Genomic DNA, 22,023 nt, shown 5'->3' on the forward strand with positions numbered 1-22,023 from the left:
GGGAAACAATAGCAGAGAGACGAACGAAGGACGGAGAAGGAGCGACACAAAGAAAGGACGAAACAGAAGCGATCGCATCGACGAAGACAACATGTACGAGACCAGAACAACAACGGGCTATTTATAGCTTGGTGTCGAACAGAAATTAGATCAAGCCGTTATCGTTCGAATCTCGAACAACGCCTTAAACTTACTGAACATACTTTGTCCGCACTGTAGTCTCGAGTTTGAGAAATCTTCTGGAACACCGTCTGAGTTTTTAGTCTCGCATGAGGTGCAGCCCTTTTCACCTTCGCGGGAACCGGCATCTCCCTCTGCACTGCCACTCTCGATTCGTCAACAGCATACCCTGTGAATCGCTCATTTCTCTACGTAATCGTCTCTCCAGAGCTTCCAAAATCGTTCGGTCATGTGCCGAACAAGTTGCCAGCGCGAGAGGTGATTTTCGGCAAGAATTAGAGTCGATGGCTGAGGGGGCACCGTGAGCGCCGAACCGATTAAAAATGGCCGGGAGTTAACGATTCGTAGTCGTCGTACGAGTCGGACTGCGGCGAGATCGGGCGAGAATTGAGACACGCTTCGATAGCACAGAGAAGAGTGGTAAATTCTTCGAAGGTGAGAGTGCGATCCTTTAAAATGCGACGCAGATGATGCTTTACGCTTTTCACGCCGGCCTCCCACAAGCCTCCGAAGTGCGGGGCCGACGGGGGTATGAAGTGCCATGCAACACCGTCGGTGGCAGTTTTATTTAAAAAGTCGGGATGATTCAGACTTGCGCGATGCGCGAGCGAGAGTTCGCGATTAGCCCCGATAAACGTGGTGCCGTTGTCGGAGTACATCGCTTCGGGAATTCCTCGACGAGAACAAAAACGACAGTAGGCGTTGAGAAACGCGGGGGTCGAATAATCCGCGACCAGCTCGAGGTGGATCGCCTTGGTGGCTAGGCATATAAACAGCGCGATGTGCGCTTTGCGAGAAGTGATGCCTCGACCCGCAGATGCCCGAACCTGAACGGGGCCGGCGTAGTCCAGGCCACAATGGGCAAAGCATTTCGCGGGAGGAGAGACCCGAGGTTCCGGAAGCTGTCCCATGAGTTGGTTGGGATGTGCAGCTCGTTCTCGAACGCATGTGACGCATGCGTGAATCACTGATCTCGCAAGATTTCGCGCACGTAGGATCCAGAAGGTTTGGCGGAGGGTGCTCAAGGTGAGCTGAAGTCCGGCGTGTAGCGAACGAATATGCGCGTGTTCGATGATGAGTCGAACGAGAGGATGCGCCGCGAGAATAATGGGATGCTTAGAGTTAAATGGTAAGGGAGCACGGTGCAGCCGACCTCCCACGCGAAGAATCCCTTTTTTATCGAGGAAAGGATTGAGCGAGCTGAGAGGGTTCTTCGACGGTAGCGGTTTGTTCTGGAGAAGGACCTTGCTCTCCGATGGAAATAGACTGGCTTGGATTCGACGGATCCACCATAACTTCGTGTTGCAGCACTCATCAGCCGAAAGCGCGAGGCCATAGCCGCGAGATGGAGCTTGAAGAGTCTCCGAATTATTACGTCGACACGCGCACACGAATCGAAAAATGTTCCCACTGTTGAGTTGGGACGGCGACATGAGCCGGTATGACTTTCGCCTCTAACGGGTTGCGGTTGTCGAGACGAACCTGAAGCTGTGGCCATTCGGAGCGATCACGGGTCAACCATGCGGGACCTTGCCACCAGAGAGATGACCGAAGAAGGTCGTCGCTGAGGAGACCACGGGAAGCGCAATCGGCAGGATTGTCTTCTGTGGAGACGTGTCGCCAATCCGTGTGCGGGAGCCGGGCTTGAATACTCGACACTCGGTTGGCCACAAAGCTCTTCCAGCGTGAGGGATGCTGTTGGACCCAATTCAGGACAACAGTCGAATCTGTCCAGCACACGCAGGAGATATTTCGCGTGCCGAAGGTCGACAGGATGAATTCCATGAGCCGCGAGAGAAGAAGTGTCCCTTGCAATTTTAATCGAGGAATTGTCAATGGGTTAAGAGGAGCTACTTTAGATTTTCCGGCGAGCAAAGAAATCGTGACTTCGCCGGAGGGCGAGGTACATTTTGCATACACGACGGCAGCGTAAGCGACCGTCGAGGCATCGGCGAAGCCGTGAAGCTCGATACGAGAAGAAGACAATGAGGAGCCAATACACCGAGGAAGTTTTAACGAGTTGAGGAGTGGCAGGCACTCGCAGATTGATCGCCACTTGTCGAGAAGCGCATTCGGTAATTCATCGTCCCAGCTAATGCGGAGGCGCCACAAATCCTGAAGAAAGATCTTAGCGAGGACGGTTGCGGGGGTGACCCAGCCTAACGGATCGTAGAGTTTGGCGATCGTGGAAAGAATCGACCTCTTGGTCGACGGCAGTGGATCAGCCACGATTGCGCGAAATTGAAAGGCGTCCAGACTCGGACTCCAGCTGACTCCAAGAACTTTGAGCTGATCATCAGGGGCGAGAGTTTTGGTACACGCAAGACCGTGATCCGCTGGATCGAGATCGGCCAGCAACGCGGACGAATTGCTTGCCCATTTTCGTAGCCTGAATTTCCCGCAATCGAGGAGAGCGGTCAGTTGGTTACGAGACTGGCGAAGGGACTCGGTGTCATCGCCTCCAAACAGAACGTCGTCAACATATATATGATCTTGGAGGATCGATTTCGCGAGAGGAACACGATGCCCTTCGTCCTCATTAAGACGTTGAAGGACGCGAAGGGCGAGATAAGGAGCACACGTCATTCCGTATGTGACTGTGAGAAGTTGATATTCTCGGCACGGGGCGGAAGGTGCTGGCTGCCACAGAATGCGTTGGTAATCGACATCGCGGTCGTCGAGGAGAATTTGGCGATACATTTTTGCGATATCGGCAGTGTAAACGTATCGGAATTTACGCCATCGAAGAATGACCGCGGCGAGGTCGCTTTGCAATTTCGGACCGGCGAGAAGATGGTCGTTCAACGAAGAGCCGTTGGATGTGAGACTGGAGGCGTTGAACACGACGCGAAGGTGGGTCGTAGCGCTGCCAGCTCGAAGGACGGGATGATGCGGAATAAAAACACATTGATGAGACGATGCATCCGAGTCTCGAGCGAGACGCATATGCCCTAGACGCTCGTACTCATTAAGAAAGTCGCGATACTCAGTGGCGACTGAGGGACTCGTTTGAAGGCGGCGCGAAAGAGACTGCATCATTTTTTCGGCGACCCGGCGCGAATGCCCGATATCTATGGGAGGACCGATTGTTCGAGTGCCTGAGGCCGGGACCGCTCAGAATTGAGCGCTGAGGGAAGTGGTGGAGACTGCAGGTGATATGCACGAGACGCGAAATTTGTTGCAAGTCACTTTAATGTTTTTCGACACGACTAGGCCACAACGCTGGCACAAACAAAGAAATGTGACGGAAATCGCGATACAAACTGTAGCGAGATAGGAAGAGACGATGCCGCGAGAAAATGAATAATTGAACGTAGATGAAGTCACGAGTGAGTCTTAGTGCAAGCGAGCGCTGCGAAGTCAGAACGTATTCTGAGATCTCGTTCGCGCACCAGAACGCACGAAACGTCGGAAAGACGGTTGATCGCATTGTTCTAATGGGTGAATTCGGTTCACCGTTGCGCGCGAGGTGAGATTCAAACGGAGGTGTTTGTCGCCGGTGACACGGCTGTTTACGCGAGCGAGACAACAGCCGCTCAATCGCGCGTTCGTAACGCGAAAACAATTTTGGAACCATCATCAACGGTCGGAATACCTTCGTTTGAATTCTCCCTTTTTATGCCAATACTGAACAGGTGGGCTCACTTATGTATGCGGCAGTATCCACGAGGCCGGACATAGCATATGCTGTAAGTATGTTGAGCCGATTTAATGAAAATCCAGGAGGGGAGCACTGGACATCCGCGAAAAGGGTACTACGTTACCTTAAAGGACGATATCGCACGGTATCACTTACAAAAAGACGGGATGCGATTTTCACGGATTTGTGGACTCAGACTGGGGAAGCAACATGGATGATAGGAAATCCCAAACAGGCACCATATTGAGATTAGCAGACGCACCCATCACGTGGGAGTCTAGAAGACAGAGATGCGTTGCACTGTCGAGTGTGGAGGATGAGTACATGGCGCTAACTGAGGCAATCAAGGAAGCGGTTTACCTGCGAAGCCTCTTGAGCGAACTTGCGATGTCCGAAGTTGACCATGGGGGAACCATCGTATATTGCGATAAACAAGGAGCCCAAAAGTTGATAAAGAATCCAGTATTCCATTCGCGAACCAAGCACATCGATATCCGCTATCACTATATCCGCGAGATATATCAAGGAGGGGGGGGGGGGGTCGATGTTGAATATATCGCAACGCAAGACATGCTGGCAGACTTGTTAACTAAGAGTCTCTGCAATGTCAATCACGCTAAATTAATGCGCGGCTTAGGACTGAATGCCATTGATAAGTGTCCACGTTGAGAGGGGGTGTTAGAAAAAATTCACCGCGCTCACTCAACTGCTTCCTGCGCGCCCTCTAGTCTATTCTATTCTCGATGTATTTTTCTTCTTTATCTAACCACGCTCTGCTACCACGTGTATATGTACAGAAATAAAGGCATGTATTATACAAAATAAGGTGAAGAGGTTTAATAGGACAACCTGAAGATCCTTCGGGAACATAAGGATTAACAAAATCTAACAGAGGTATTTATTTTAAGATTTATTTAATAACGTATTTTCCACAGTGTTCTGTCACTGAAACCTGAATACGTTGATCCAATCAAAAATCTACAGTGCAGAAGCACGGATTATTAACGTTAGGTGAATGCCAAAAAAATTATCGGCGTGCAGCAGTGATGTTTTTTGAACGTAATGGGCTCAAAAAATGTCATGCAACATATCATAATTTAGAAAAGCGGCTTCGCGAGCACGGTGAATTGTGTAAAAAAACTCGCAATAAACCTAAAGCTGTCACTAATGAAAATAATAGTGCCAGTATTCTTGCTGCAATTACATTAAATCCTCATATTAGTCAACGTACACTTGCACAAACATCACATATTAGTTGTTCATCAATTCAACGAATTTTGAAACGGCAAAAGTTTCATCCATATCACATGGTTTTATCACAAGAGCTTTCGATAGCAGATTACGATCGCCGCGTAAGATTTTGTGAGTGGCTGCAGGGTGTTGTGGAAAATGACTTTTTGTGCAAAATACTTTTTTCCGATGAGGCCACTTTTATGAATACAGGGCATGTAAATAGACATAATCTGCATTATTGGGCCGTGGAAAACCCAAATTGGATGCGATGGGTTCCCTTTCAACATCGATAGTCTTTAAATGTTTGGTGTAGCCTAATAGGAGATTTTGTGATTGGACCTTATTTTTTCCAAGAAACTGTAACATCTGCAAGTTATTGTGATTTTTTAAAAAATCATTTGCCTGCGCTTTTGGAAGATGTGCCACTGCACGTTAGAAGAGAAATGTGGTTCCAACAAGACGGCGCTCCTCCGCATTTTGCAATCATCACCAGGCAATTTTTGAACGAAAAATTTGGGAACAAATGGATAGGTCGTGGGGGACCTCGTCAATGGCCTCCTCGATCCCCCGATCTAACACCATTAGATTTTTTCTTATGGGTATATGTAAAGGACAAAGTTATGTTTGAACCAGCGACGACAAAAGAGGATATGAAACAAAGAATACGTGACGCTTGCGCTTCAGTGACTCCCGAAATGTTAAAAAATGTTAGAACAACTTTGATGTTTCGAGTAAATAAATGTTTACAAGCCCGTGGTGGACATTTTGAACATTTAATTTAAAGTATATTTTATTTCTTCACGAATAAGCAAAGGACTCAAGCGCGTATAATTCCGTAACGCTTTTTCCGAGCGCTTCAAGTACCTACAACTCGAAACTTCAAACTGTTATATCTCATCATGGAAGTATCTGACAAAAAAATGTTTCAGACAAAATTGACTTGTTTTTTCCTGTAGAATCTAAATATGTAACATTTTATAGAGGGTTCCATTTAAAATTACAAAGGTACCTCCCCTCCCCCGTTAAAGGGGAAGGGAGGCCACTTCACGTTTATGTAGTCAGATAGGCCCTTCAGTTCCATGCAATTTAAGACTAAGAACTTTAAAATCGATGACATAGTTTTCGAGATATTGAGCTGTTCAGAGTTATGTGGGCCACCCTGTATATAATGTTCGAAATATCGTGTTGACGGTAGGCTGAACCTGCACCGATAAAAAATTAATGCTCGCACCTGATTGGTCGAATCATTGTTCCGGAACGATCACTGGGGCGGAACCAGGGTATATATACCCCAATTTTTCAGGAGTGCTACATTCGACGTTCTGACTTAAGAGTGACAACATGGAGTATTTCAGGTCTTTCCTTCGTGCGCTAGGACTGCTGGAATCTGCCAAGGTGGATTTCATTTCAGAACTACCGCCGGAGGTATCGCAATTGGTTCTACGCAACTTGGATCCTAAGTCTCTGCTTTGCGCAGCTCAAGTGTCACGGAAGTGGTTGAATGTCTGCAAGGCTGATCCACACCTTAGACGAACCGCCAGACACTATGAGCAACGCACAATGCGGAGAAGAAATGAGCGATTCACAGGGTATGCTGTTGACAAATCGAGAGTGGCAGTGCAGAGGGAGGTGCCGGTTCCCGCGAAGGTGAAAAGGGCTGCACCTCATGCGAGACTAAAAACTCTGACGGTGTTCTACAGTGCGGCCAAAGTATGTTCAGTAAGTTTAAGGCGTAGAAGGTGTATAAGAATGTAATATATAATTCAATTGTATCGTGACGTGCTACTTGTAGCAAATACTCTAATTATTGTTAACATATCGTTGTGTAATCCGCAGATAGCTATAATTTGTAAGCATTTGACGTTCTTGCAAGCCAAGATGAACAACGACACTACAATGTATCCATTCAATATTTTTCCCTAAAACCTTTCCAGTAAGGAGGCAAGAGAATTTACAAAGAATTAAACATTTCGATCAATCTGCATCTTTAGATTTTGGATTGCAACGAAGTTTCTTAGTGTTTCTAAATTAAATGTTACAAATAAAATCGAGGTTGTTAGAAATAAATTCAACGCGCTCTCTCAACTGCTTCCTGCGCGCCCTCCAATCTATTCTATTCTCGATGTATTTTTCTTCTTTATCTAACCACGCTCTCCTACCACGTGTATATGTACAGAAATAAAGGCATGTATTATACAAAATAAGGTGAAGAGGTTTAATCTGTAAAAGAAACACCTTGCGCTGCCTTGTATACAAGCGTGTGTCCGTTGCGTGAGGAAGGATTGTCGTTCCTCAGACAATGTTGTGGCGCGCGGTCGTCGCCCCGTGTTTTTCGACACAATAACTGATCGACGACGACTCGAGCTATAAGGTCAGAGTGAAAAACCGCCGACACTAGTTTTCGTTTTGAGTTGTCCGTTAAGCGAGTTCAGTTCACGTTCAGACTTGGCAGAGAACATTTAATAAAGCATCTTTCTAAATTACACGATTTAGCTTCCTGAAAAGACCCTTCCACTCTACAAATCGGACAACCTGAAGATCCTTCGGGAACATAAGGATTAACAAAATCTAACAGAGGTATTTATTTTAAGATTTATTTAATAACGTATTTTCCATAGTGTTCTGTAACTCAAACCTGAATACGTTGATCCAATCAAAAATCTACAGTGCAGAAGCACGGAAGTTCTTATCCCCACAGCGACAATACGGAGCACCTCAAGGTTTTCTTTTGCGTGACCTGACTTTTGGAATGTAGCGGCTCACGGTTGGCGACCGTAATAACCATTAGGACGGTCCGCTTACAGACGTCAAGGATTAGGCCATAAAACCGTCCTCGGCATCTGCAAAGTAAAAAATGACTTTACTTCTTTATTGGTTTTACGTGTGCAATAACAGAAGCATCGCCAGCCTGTGCACCGCTACGGGACCGCCTGGCCACGCGGCCAGCACGGTCAAGGAAAGTCCCAAAGTGTTTATAGTCGCCTAACCGAGCGACAGGGATTTCCCTTCGCCCGCCGAACAGGCGGAAGCAATAAAAAATAAAACTACCACTCTGACGGCCTCAAAGTAGTAGGCTACACCCCGGTACCTTCGCAAAAAGGTAACGCCTTTGCCGACGAAAATATAAATAGCGACCATCCGAGACAGCGGGTCAGATTTTGTAGACGCGCCTTACCTACTCCGTCGGCTTAATAAAGTACTTAGTAGAAAACCGAACACACGTCATTTTACCTACAGTCCGAGTCGTCACAGGAACCTCTAGACGTAGATCTCATTCTTATGCGATTACCAGCGGAGTGGTTGGATGTCTGCAGAACTGATGGGAGTCTACTAAGACGATCTACAAGGCATCGCGAGCGTCGCATAGAGTGGAGAATGATGAAAGACTTCCGAAGAAATGCAGCTGCTGACCGTTGAATCACAGCGGAATTGGAAGTTCTGAATCTTGTGGTTTCTCGGCCGTACCGGCGCCGCGCGGCATTCCAGGCACGCCGGAGCTCCGCAATGCCGGCGGACCACCGGTACGCCCTCCTGGGGGCGAACCGAATGCGGGGCATGGCGGTGTCGCACACCGCCGTCATTACCTCCCGCAGCCGCCTCGCCCCTTGCGCAGGCGTCAGCTCAGACAGGGCCGGCCCCGTCCATGTCGCCGCGGCTACCGAGGCCCCGAACGCGTCCGCGTCCAGCCGCTTCAAGGCCCATCGCGGCCGTCGGTCCCCCCGGCCCGGCCGGGAATCCCGCGTGTGGAGGGTGGGCCACACGTTCATGACGATGGGCGTATGGTCTGACGCAATCTCAATCTCCTCGGCCACCTTCCATCCCGACACCCGGCGCACGGCCGTGGGAGTCCCCCATGTCAGGTCGATAATCGAGACCCCCTGCGGACGCACGCACGTTGGCGTGGATCCCCGGTTAATCAACCGGAGATATAGGCCGGCCGCCCAGGTTAACACCTCGCTACCCCTAGTGGTCGTCCTGCTACTCCCCCACGATACCGCGTGGGCATTGAAGTCTCCCAGAACGAGAACCGGGAGGGCGCTGCACCGCGCGATGCAGCTGTTCAGCCCGCCCAGGAACCCCGAAATTGATCGAGGCCACAGCTCGGTGAGATGTAGATCCCCACAACCGCGATGTCCCCCCATTGCACCGCCACGAATCCCTCGCCCCGCTCCAGAAGGGAGACCGACGGGGACCCGGGGCGGCTTCCCGCCACTATTACTACGGAGCCGCTCTCGTCCCCCACCCAGAAGGGGTGTTCGGGGACGGCGTACGGCTCCGCCGCAACTGCCAGCCCAGCCCCCCACTCGCGCACGGCTTGGACAAACAGGTCCTGTGCCGCGCGCGAGTGGTTGAGGTTCGCCTGCAGAACCGGAGTAGGATTAAAAGTACCTACTCTGACATGGGCTCTGCAGACTCCCCTCCCTGGGGAGGGAGGGGGGGGGCTGGGCCCCCGGCGCCGTCTGCGGCCGCTGCGCGGATGCAGCCCCAGACGCGCCTTTCTCTTTCGTCGCCGCGCGGCCCCTCTTGGGAGCCGGAGCACACGCTTTGGCCCCGAATCTATGGCCCGATGGTCTCCCCAGGTCCGCGCAGAGCGGACACCTGGGGGCGACCTTGCAGGCCGAAGCCCGGTGCTCCGCCGCCTCGCAGCGGTAGCACAACACGCCTCTGTCGACCGCGCTCTTACATGTCGCCCGCGTGTGCCCCGTCTCCAAGCAACGGAAGCATTGGAGGGGCCGCTCCCTCAGCGCCAGGACGCGGGCCGAGGACCAGCCGACCAGCAGCAGGCCCCCCGCCACCACTTTCTTGACGGCCGCGAGGGGGCCCTGGGCCCAACAGGAGCCCAGCGCCTGCTCCGAGGCGGGTCTGCGGATCTCGCCGACCCGGAACTCCGCCGCGGAACACCCCCCGCCGCCGCCAGCGCCGCCGCTACGTCAACGGACGACACCGAGTCGTCCAGGCCCGCCACGCGCACCTCGCCGCGCTTGACCGCCTGGGAGACCTTAACCCCGGTCCCCCCAAGCGCCTCGGCGATCCTCCCGGAGAGGACCCGTGCCTTCTCCTGGCACCCCGTGCCCCTGACCTCCAGGTGGATCCCTCCGGTTTTCGACCGCCTGGGAAGCACCCCCGACTCGATCCCGATAGCCTTGAGGTCCACCCTCACTTTTGCCCTGGCCATCACCTCCGAGTAAGTGAGCTTGCAGCTCTCGGGGATGGTGATGGCCACTGCTCCCGTTCTGGGGGTGCGTCCCAGGCCACCGTCCCTCCCGGCGGCGGGCTTCCCGCTCCTTCCCCCGACGACCCTATCGCCTCCGTCCCCCGCGTACGGACCCCCGCTGTCGAGGAGGCGGGGGGCGCCTCCTCTATTGGCGCATGCCCCGCCCGGCGAACGCTGTCGATGTTCGCCGGCCGCCCGGCCTCCATTGACCGGAGCCTCGCCCGGAGGTCACCAGCCTCCTTCGCGAGGTCCGCGTTCTGCTCGCGGAGGCGGGCTACCTCCTGGCTCCCCTGCCACGCCATCCCGGTAAAGCACCGCTGCATCAAGGTGGTGCAGTGGACCCTGGCGACTGCAGAACAATCCCGCAAGTCTTTAGCCAGGTCCCCCTTGAGGCCCTTTGAGACGGTGGAGACTCTCTCCACCATCAACATCGCCTCCTCCACCTCCCCCACCAGCTGCGCCGTCGGCATCCTCCCACCCATCCTGATGAGGTCATCGACCCTCCTCGTCTGACTCCTCTCGGCGCGGCCGCCGAGGGCCAGGTCCATGATGGGCGTCCCCGACGTGCCCTCCCCGGGGTCCGCCTGCGGCACCGACCAGCCACGGGTGTGCTGCCCCCCCCCCTCTAACCGGGCACGCTTGGGGACAGAGACCCCAGATGTCGCGCCCCGCTTCTCCGCGCCCACGCGCGTCGTGATGGAACCGACGGAGCTCGAGATGGAGATGATTGTTTCACCCCCATCCGAGTCCTCGTCCGCGATGACCGCGGCCGCGTCCTCCCCGGCAGTAACCACTGCCATCTCCTCCCCGGCAGTGACCACTGCCGTCTCTTCCCCCGCCGTCGCTGCTGCCGTATCGGCAGCCTCCCCCACAACATCAAGGTTTTTATTCTTAGATTCCATGTCTGGTCCCACGAGATTGGTAGGAAAAAACACGTCCGCCCGGGTAGAGCCTCCTTGCCCGGGTAAGGCTAATTTCAACTGGAGTTCGCCAGGTATCCAGACGTTGGTGCGCTAGTGGCTGATGTACCCCACCAGCCGCGCCCTGTAGCCAGGGCGTACCATCTCACCGCGCACCTAAGCTTAGGGCATTAGGGATATTTTATAGAGGTTATCATCCTCGCGGCCCGGCCGATTAAGGCAAGACCACCGTTCCGGTAAAACATGACCACCGGTTTACGGCATGGGACCCTACGGCGACCTCCCCGGTCGTTATCGCAGGACCCATTGGTCCGCGGTTTTCATCCCTCCGTGTGAGCCTTACCGGCAAGGGAGGCCCTGCCAGGATCCGAAGATCCCGCCGGCATCGCCTCACTCATCATTGGGACTACTTCCCGCGGAATACCCCTTGCTCCGTTAGCAACACACAACTATGTGTGTTCCCAGGGACCACCACGAGGAGATGGAGCGTAGAGGGTTTTAGGAATATGACCACCACCACTGTGGCATACCTAGTAGTGGATCCGAGTCACCACTACTAAGCCCATATCCCCTCGGTCCCCCCATCCTATCCTCTATCCTATCCTATCCTCTATCCTATCCTATCCTCTATCCTTTCCTATCCTCTATCCTATCCTATCCTCAATCCTATCCTATCTTCCATACTATCCTATCCTTTAACGTATCCTATCCTCTATCCTATCCTATCCTTAATCCTATCCTATCCTCCATGCTATCCTATCCACTATCCTATGCTCTATCCTATCGTATCCTGTATCCTATCCCATCATCTGCCCTATATTATACTCTATCCTATCATATCCTCTATCCTATCCAATCGTCAATCCTATCCTATCCTCTATGCTATCCTATCCTCTATCCTATCCTGTATCCTATCGTATCCACTATCCTATCCCATCATCTGCCCTATCCAATACTCTATCCTATCATATCCTCTATCCTATCCTATCCACTATCCTATAATATCCTCTATCCTATCCTATCCTCTACCCTATCCTATCCTCTATAATATCGTTTCCTCTATCCTATACTATCCTCTATCCCATAATATCATCTATCCTATGCTATCCTCTACCCTATCATATCCTCTGCCCTACCCTATCCTGTATTCTATCCTCAATCCTATCCTATCCTCAATCCTATCCTATCCACTATCTTATAATTCAGACTGCAATTCAGACTGCGCATTCAGACTGAATTTACTGAAACTTTTGACTCTTAGCACCTTACTCCTTGGTAGTTCACTTTGCTCTGCATCCTATTCTCTATCCTATCCTATCCTCTATCCTATCCTATACTCCACCCTATCCTTTCCGCTATCCTGTCTTATCATCTATCCTATCCTATCCTCCATCCTATCCTATCCTCTATCCTATAATATCATCTGTCCTATTATATTTTCTATCCTATCCTATCTTCTATCCTATCCTATCCTCTATCCTATCCTATCCTCTATCCTAACCTATCCTCTATCCTAACCTATCCTCTATCGTATCCTATCTTGTATCCGATCCAATCCCCTATCCTATCATCTATCCTATCCTATTCTCTATCCTATCCTCTATCATATCCTATCCTCTATCCTATCCTATCCTCTATCGTATCCTATCTTGTATCCGATCCAATCCCCTATCCTATCCTCTATCCTATCCTATTCTCTATCCTATCCTCTATCGTATCGTATCCTCTATCCTATCCAATCCTCTATCCTATCCTCTATGATATCCTATCCTCTATCCTATCCTATCCTCTATCCTATCCTATCCTCTATCCTATCCTATCCTCTATCCTATCCTATCCTCTATCCTATCCTATCCTCTATCGTATCCTATCTTGTATCCGATCCAATCCCCTATCCTATCCTCTATCCTATCCTATTCTCTATCCTATCCTCTATCGTATCGTATCCTCTATCCTATCCGATCCTCTATCCTATCCTATCCTCTATAATATCGTATCCTCTATCATATCCTATCATCTATCCTATCCTATCCTCTCTCCTATCCTCTATCCTATCCTATCGTCTATCCTATCCTATCCTCTATCCTATCCTATCCTCTATCCTATCCTATCCTCTATCGTCTCCTGTCCTATATCCTACCCAATCCCCTATCCTATCCTCTAACCTATCCTATCCGATCCTCCATCCTATCCTATTCTCTATAATATCGTATCCTCTATCATATCCTGTCCTCTTTCCTATAACATCATCTACCCTATCCGAATCTCTTTCCTCTCTTATCCTCTTTCCTATCCTATCCTCAATCCTATCCTATCCAGTATCCTATCCAATCCCCTATCCTATCCTCTATCCTCTCCTATCCTCTTTCCTATCCTATAGTCTATTATATCCTATCCTCTATCCTATCCTATCTTCTATCGTCTCCTGTCCTCTATCCTACCCAATCCCCTATCCTATACTCTATCTTATCCTATCCGATCTTCTATCCTATCCTATCCTCTATCCTATCCTATCCTATCCTCTATCCTATCCTATCCTATCCTCTATCCTATCCTATCCTATCCTCTATCCTATCCTATCCTATCCTCTATCCTATCCTATCCTCTATCCTATCCTATCCTCTATCCTATCCTATCCTCTATCCTATCCTATCCTCTATCCTATCCTATCCTCTATCCTATCCTATCCTGTATCCTATCCTATCCTCTATCCTATCCTATCCTCTATCCTATCCTATCCCCTATCCTATCCTCTATCGTATCCTATCCGATCCTCCATCCTATCCTATTCTCTATTATATCGTATCCTCTCTCCAATCCTATCCTCAATCCTCTATCCTCTATCCTATCCTATCGTCTATTATATCGTATCCTCTTTCCTATAATACCATCTATCCCATCCTATTCTATATCGTCTCCTAGCCTGTATCCTATCCAATCTCCTATCCTATCCTCTATCCTATCCTATTGTCTGTGCTATCCTCTATCCTATCCTATCCTCTATCCTATCCCATTCTCTATCCTATCCTATCGTCTTTCCTATCCTATTCTATATCCTATCCTATCCTTTATCCTATCCTGTCCTCTATCCTGCAATATCATCTATCCTATCCTATCCTATCCTCATCCGTCTCCTATCCTGTATCCGATTCAATCCCCTATCCTATCCTCTATCCTATCCTATTCTCTATCCTATCCTCTATCCTATCCAATCCTCTATCCTATCCTCTATCATATCCTCTATCCTATCCAATCCGCTATCCTATCCTATCCTCTATCCTATGCTGTCCTCTATCCTGCAATATCATCTATCCTATCCTATCCTCTATCCTATCCTCTATCCTATCTAATCCCCTATCCTCTATCCTATCCTATCACCTATCTTATCATATCCTCTATCCTATCCTATCCCCTATCCCTTTATATCCTTTATCCTTTCCTATCCTCTATCCTATCCTATCCTATCCTCTATCCTAACCTACCTTCTATCGTCTCCTGTCCTCTTTCCTATTCAATCCCCTATCCTATCCTCTATCGTCTCCTATCCTCTATCCTATCCAATCCCCTATCCTGTCCTCTAACCTATCCTGCCCTCTATCCTATCCTACCCTCTATCCTACCCTATCCTCTATCCCATCCTATCCTCTATCCTATCCTATCCTCTATAATATCGTATCCTCAATCATATTCTATCCTCTATCCTTTAATATCATCTATCCTATCCTATTCTTTATCCTATCCTATATTCTATCCTATCCTATCCTCAATTCTATTCTATACTCCGGCCTATCCTATCCGCTATCTTATCATATCCTCTATCCTATAATATCCTCTATCCTATCCAATCCCCTATCCTATCCTCTATCCTATTCTCTATCCAATCCTATCCTCTATCGTCTCCTATCCTCTATCCTATCCTACTCTCTATCCTATCCTCTATCCTATCGTAACCTCTATCCTATCCAATCCTCTATCCTATCCTATCCTCTATCCTATCCTATCCTCTATCCTGTCCAATCCCCTATCCTATTCTCTATCCTATCCAATACTCGATCCTATTCTATCATCTATAATATCGTATCCTCTATCCTATCCTATCATCTATCCTATAACATCATCTATCCTATCCTCTTCTCTATCCTATCATATCCTCTATAATATCGTATCCTGTATCCTATCCTGTCCTCTATCCTATCGTATCCTCAATCCTATCCTATCCTCTATCGTATCCTATCCTCTATCCTATCCAATCCTCTATCTAATCCGATCCTCTATCCTATCCTATCCTCTATCCTATCCTATCCTGTATAATATCGTATCCTGTATCACATCCTATCCTCTATCCAATAATATCATCTACCCTATCCTATTCCCTATCCTATTCTATACTCTATCCTATCCTTTCCGCTATCCTATCCTATCCTCTATCCTATCCAATCCTCTATCCTATCCTATCGTCTATCGTATCCAATCCCCTATCCTATCATCTATCCGACCCTATCATCTATCCTATCCTATCCTCTATCCGATCCTATCCTCTATCCTATTCTATCCTCTAGCCGAACCTATCCTCTATCCTATCCTATCCTCTATCCTATCCTATCCTCTATCGTATCCTATCCTCTATCCTATCCAATCCGCTATCCTATCCTCTATCCTATCCTATCCTCTATCCTATCCAATCCGCTATCCTATCCTATCCTCTATCCTATGCTGTCCTCTATCCTGCAATATCATCTATCCTATCCTATCCTCTATCCTATCCTCTATCCTATCCAATGCCCTATCCTCTATCCTATCCTATCACCTATCCTATCATATCCTCTATCCTATCCTATCCCCTATCCTTTTATATCCTCTATCCTTTCCTATCCTCTATCCTATCCTATCCTATCCTCTATCCTAACCTACCTTCTATCGTCTCCTGTCCTCTATCCTACCCAATCCCCTATCCTATCCTCTATCTTATCCTATCCTCTATCGTCTCCTATCCTGTATCCCATCCAATCCCCTATCTTATCCTCTATCCTATCCTATCCGATCCTCCATCCTATCCTATTCTCTATAATATCGTATCCTCTATCATATCCTATCCTCTCCCCAATCCTATCCTCAATCCTCTATCCTCTATCCTATCCTATCGTCTATTATATCGTATCCTCTTTCCTATAATACCATCTATCCTATCCTATTCTATATCGTCTCCTAGCCTGTATCCTATCCAATCTCCTATCCTATCCTCTATCCTATCCTATTGTCTGTGCTATCCTCTATCCCATCCTATCCTCAATCCTATGCTATCCTCAATTCTATGCTATACTCCATCCTATCCTATCCTATTCTCTATCCTATAATATCCTCTATCCTATCCTCAATCCTATCCTCTATCGTCTCCTATGCTCTGACGCCTCCTATCCTCTATCCTATCCTATTCTTTATCCTATCCTCAATCCTATAGTATCCTCTATCCTATCCAATCCTCTATCCTATCCTATCCTCTATCGTATCCTATCCTCTATCCCGTCAAATTCTCTATGCTATCCAATACTCGATCCTATGCTATCATCTATAATATCGTATCTTCTATCCTATCCTATCCTGTATCCTATAACATCATCTATCCTAACCTTTTCTCTATCCTATCGTATCCTCTATCCTATCCTATCCTCTATCCTATCCTATCCTCTATCCTATCCTATCCTCTATAATATCGTATCCTCTATCATATCCTATCCCCTTTCCTATCCTATCCTCTATCCTATCCTATCCTCTATCCTATCCTATCCTCTATCCTATCCTATCCTCTATCCTATCCTATCCTCTATCCTATCCTATCCTCTATCCTATCCTATCCTCTATCCTATACTATCCTCTATCCTATCCTATCCTCTATCCTATCCTATCCTCTATCCTATCCTATCCTATCCTCTACCGTATCCTATTCTCTATCCTATCCTCTATCCTATCGTATCCTCTATCCTATCCAATCCTCTATCCAATCCTATCCTCTAACTTATCCTATCCTCTATCCTATCTTATCCTCTGTCCTATTCTATACTCTATCCTATCCTTTCCGCCATCCTATCCTATCCTGTCTTCTATCGAATCCTATCCTCTATCCTATCCAATCCCCTATCCTATCCTCTATCCGATCCTGTCCTCTATCCTATGCTATCCTCTATAATATCGTTTCCTCTGTCCTATAATGTCCTCTATTCTATAATATCATCTATCCTATCCTATTCTCTATCCTATCCTAACCTATACTCTATCGTATCCTATCCTCTATCCTATCCAATCCTATATCCTATTCTCTATCCTATCCTATCCACTATCGTATCCTATCCCCTATCCTATCCTATCCTATATCCTATTCTATCCTCTATCGTATCCTATCCTCTATCCTATCCAATCTCCTATCCTATCCACTCCCCGATCCTATCCTCTATCCTACCCTTTCCTCTATCCTATCCTATCCTCTATCCTATCCTATCCTCTATCCTATCCTATCCTCTATCCTATCCTATACCCTATCCTATCCTATCCTCTATCCTATTCTATCCTCTATCCTATCCTATCCTCTATCGTCTCCTGTCCTCTATCCTATCCAATCCCCTATCCTATCCAATCCCCGATCCTATCCTCTATCCTACCCTTTCCTCTATCCTATCCTATCCTCTATCCTATCCTAGCCTCTATCGTATCCTATCCTGTATCCGATCCAATCGCCTATCCTATCATATCCTCTATCCTACCCTATCCTCTATCCTATCCTATCCTCTATCCTATCCTATCCTCTATCCCATCCTATCCTCTATCCAATCCTATCCTCTATCCTATCCTATCCTCTATCCTATCCTATCCTCTATCCTATCCTATCCTATCCTTCTCTCCTATCCTATCCTCTATCCTATCCTATCCTCTATTCTATCCTATCCTCTATCCTATCCTATCCTCTATCGTCTCCTGTCCTCTACCCTATCCAATCCTCTATCCTATCCAATCCCCGATCCTATCCTATATCCTACCCTTTCCTCTATCCTATCCTATCCTCTATCCTATCCTATCCTATCCTCTATCCTATCCTATCCTCTATCCTATCCTATCCTCTATCCTATCCTATCCTTCTCTCCTATCCTATCCTCTATCCTATCCTATCCTCTATCCTATCCTATCCTCTATCCTATCCTGTCCTCTATCCTATAATATCATCTATCCTATCCTATTCTCTATCCTATCCTATCCTATCCTCTACCGTATCCTATCCTGTATCCGATCCAATCCCCTATCGTATCCTCTATCCTATCCTATTCTCTATCCTATCCTCTATCCTATCGTATCCTCTATCCTATCCAATCCTATATCCTATCCTCTATCCTATCCTATCCTCTAACTTATCCTATCCTCTATCCTATCTTATCCTCTGTCCTATTCTATACTCTATCCTATCCTTTCCGCCATCATATCCTATCCTGTCCTCTATCGAATCCTATCCTCTATCCTATCCTATCCTCTATCGTCTCCTGTCCTCTATCCTATCCAATCCCCTATCCTATCCAATCCCCGATCCTATCCTCTATCCTACCCTTTCCTCTATCCTATCCTATCGTATCCTCTATCCTATCCTATCCTCTATCCTATCCTATCCTCTATCCTATCCTATCCTCTATAATATCGTATCCTCTATCATATCCTATCCCCTTTCCTATAATATCCTCTATCCTATCCTATCCTCTATCCTATCCTATCCTCTATCCTATCCTATCCTCTATCCTATCCTATCATCTATCCTATCCTATCCTCTATCCTATCCTATCCTCTATCCTATACTATCCTCTATCCTATCCTATCCTCTATCCTACCCTATCCTCTATCCTATCCTATCCTATCCTCTACCGTATCCTATTCTCTATCCTATCCTCTATCCTATCGTATCCTCTATCCTATCCAATCCTCTATCCTATCCTATCCTCTAACTTATCCTATCCTCTATCCTATCTTATCCTCTGTCCTATTCTATACTCTATCCTATCCTTTCCGCCATCCTATACTATCCTGTCCTCTATCGAATCCTATCCTCTATCCTATCCAATCCCCTATCCTATCCTCTATCCGATCCTGTCCTCTATCCTATGCTATCCTCTATAATATCGTTTCCTCTGTCCTATAATGTCCTCTATTCTATAATATCATCTATCCTATCCTATCCTCTATCCTATCCTATCCTTCTCTCCTATCCTATCCTCTATCCTATCCTATCCTCTATCCTATCCTATCCTCTATCCTATCCTATCCTCTATCCTATCCTATCCTCTATCCTATCCTATCCTCTATCCTATCCTATCGTCTACCGTCTCCTATCCTGTATCCGATCCAATCCCCTAGCCTATCCTCTATCCTATCCTATTCTCTATCCTATCCTCTATCCTATCGTATCCTCTATCCTATTCAATCCTCTATCCTATCCTCTATCCTATCCTCTATCCCATCCTATCCTCTAACTTATCCTACCCTCTATCCTATCTTATCCTCTATCCTATACTATACTCTATTCTATCCTTTCCGCCATCCTATCCTATCCTGTCTTCTATCTAATCCTATCCTCTATCCTATCCAATCCCCTATTCTATCCTCTATCCGATCTTATCCTCTATCATATCCTATCCTCTATAATATCGTTTCCTCTGTCCTATCCTGTCCTCTATCCTATAATATCATCTATCCTATCCTATTCTCAATTCTATAGTATCCTATCCTCTATAGTATCCTATCCAATCCTATATCCTATTCTCTATCCTATCCTATTCTCAATTCTATCCTATCCTATCCTCTATAGTATCCTATCCAATCCTATATCCTATTCTCTATCCTATCCTATCCTCTATCGTATCCTATCCCCTATCCTATCCTATCCTCTATCCTATTCTATCCTCCATCCTATCCTATCCTCTATCCTATCCTATCCTCTATCCTATCCTATCCTTCTCCCCTATCCTATCCTCTATCCTATCCTATCCTCTATCCTATCCTATCCTCTATCTTATCCTGTCCTCTATCCTATAATATCGTCTATCCTATCCTATTCTCTATCCTATCCTATCCTATCCTCTACCGTATCCTATCCTGTATCCGATCCAATCCCCTATCGTATCCTATATCCTATCCTATTCTCTGTCCTATCCTCTATCCTAACGTATCCTCTATCCTATCCAATCCTCTATCCTATCCTCTATCCTATCCTATCCTCTAACTTATCCTATCCTCTATCTTCTCCTGTCCTCTATCCTATCCAATCCCCTATCCTATCCAATCCCCGATCCTATCCTCTATCCTACCCTTTCCGCTATGCTATCCTATCCTCTATAATATCGTATCCTCTGTCCTATCCTTCCTCTATCCTACAATATCATCTATACTATCCTATCCTCTATCCTATCCTATCCTCTATCCTATCCTCTATCCGATCTTATCCTCTATCATATCCTATCCTCTATAATATCGTTTCCTCTGTCCTATCCTATCCTCTATCCTATAATATCCTCTATCCTGTCCAATCCTCTATCCTATCCTCTATCCTATCTTCTATCCTATCCTATCCTCTATAAGATCGTATTCTCTATAATATCGTATCCTCCATCGTATCCTATCCTCTTTCCTATAATATCATCTATCCTATCCTATCCTCTATCCTATCCAATCCCCTATCCTATCCTCTATCCTATCCTATCCTCTATCCCGTCCTATCCTCAATCCTATCCTATCCTCTATCCTATAATATCCTGTATTATATCCTATCCTCTGTCCTGTCCTCTATCCTATCCTATCCTATCCTATCCTCTATCCTATCCTATCCTATCCTATCCTATCCTATCCTCTATCCTATCCTATCCTCTATAATTTCGTATCATCTAACCTATCCTATCCTCTATCCTATAGAATCCCCTATCCTATCCTCTACCGTATTGTATCCTCTATAATATCGTATCCTCTATCCTATCCTATCCTCTACCCTATCCTATCCTCTATCCTAGCCTGTCCTCTATCATATCCTATCCTCTACTCTATCCTATCCTCTATCCTATCCTATCCTCTATCCTATCCTATCCTCTATAATATCGTATCCTCTATCCTATCCTATCCTCTACCCTATCCTATCCTCTATCCTATCCTATCTTCTATCCTATCCTATCCTCTATCGTCTCCTGTCCTCTATCCTACCCAATCCCCTATCCTATCCTCTACCCTATGCTATCCTCTATCCTATAGAATCCCCTATCCTATCCTCTACCGTATTGTATCCTCTATAATATTGTATGCTCTATCCTATCCTATCCTCTACCCTATCCTATCCTCTATCCTATCGTATCCTCTATCCTATCCTATCCTCTATCCTATCCCATCCTCCATCCTATCCTATCCTGTATCCTATCCAATCCCCTATCCTATCCTCTATCCTATCCTATCCTCTATCCTATCCTATCCTCTATAATATCGTATCCTCTACCCTATCCTATCCTCTATCCTATCGTATCCTCTATCCTATCCCATCCTCCATCCTATCCTATCCTCTATCCTATCCTATCCTCTACCCTATCCTATCCTCTATCCTCTCCTATCCTCTATCCTATCCTATCCTCTATCCTATTCTATCCTCTATCCTATCCTATCCTCTATCGTCTCCTGTCCTCTATCCTACCCAATCCCCTATCCTATCCTCTATCTTATTATATCCTATCCTCTATCCTATCCGATCCTCTATCATATCCTATATTCGTTCCTATAATTTCCTCTGTGCTATCCTATCCTCAACCCTATCCTATCTATCATTCCTATCC

This window comes from Halictus rubicundus, unplaced genomic scaffold (assembly GCF_050948215.1).
Source record: "Halictus rubicundus isolate RS-2024b unplaced genomic scaffold, iyHalRubi1_principal scaffold0034, whole genome shotgun sequence".
NCBI classification, from domain to species: domain Eukaryota; kingdom Metazoa; phylum Arthropoda; class Insecta; order Hymenoptera; family Halictidae; genus Halictus; species Halictus rubicundus.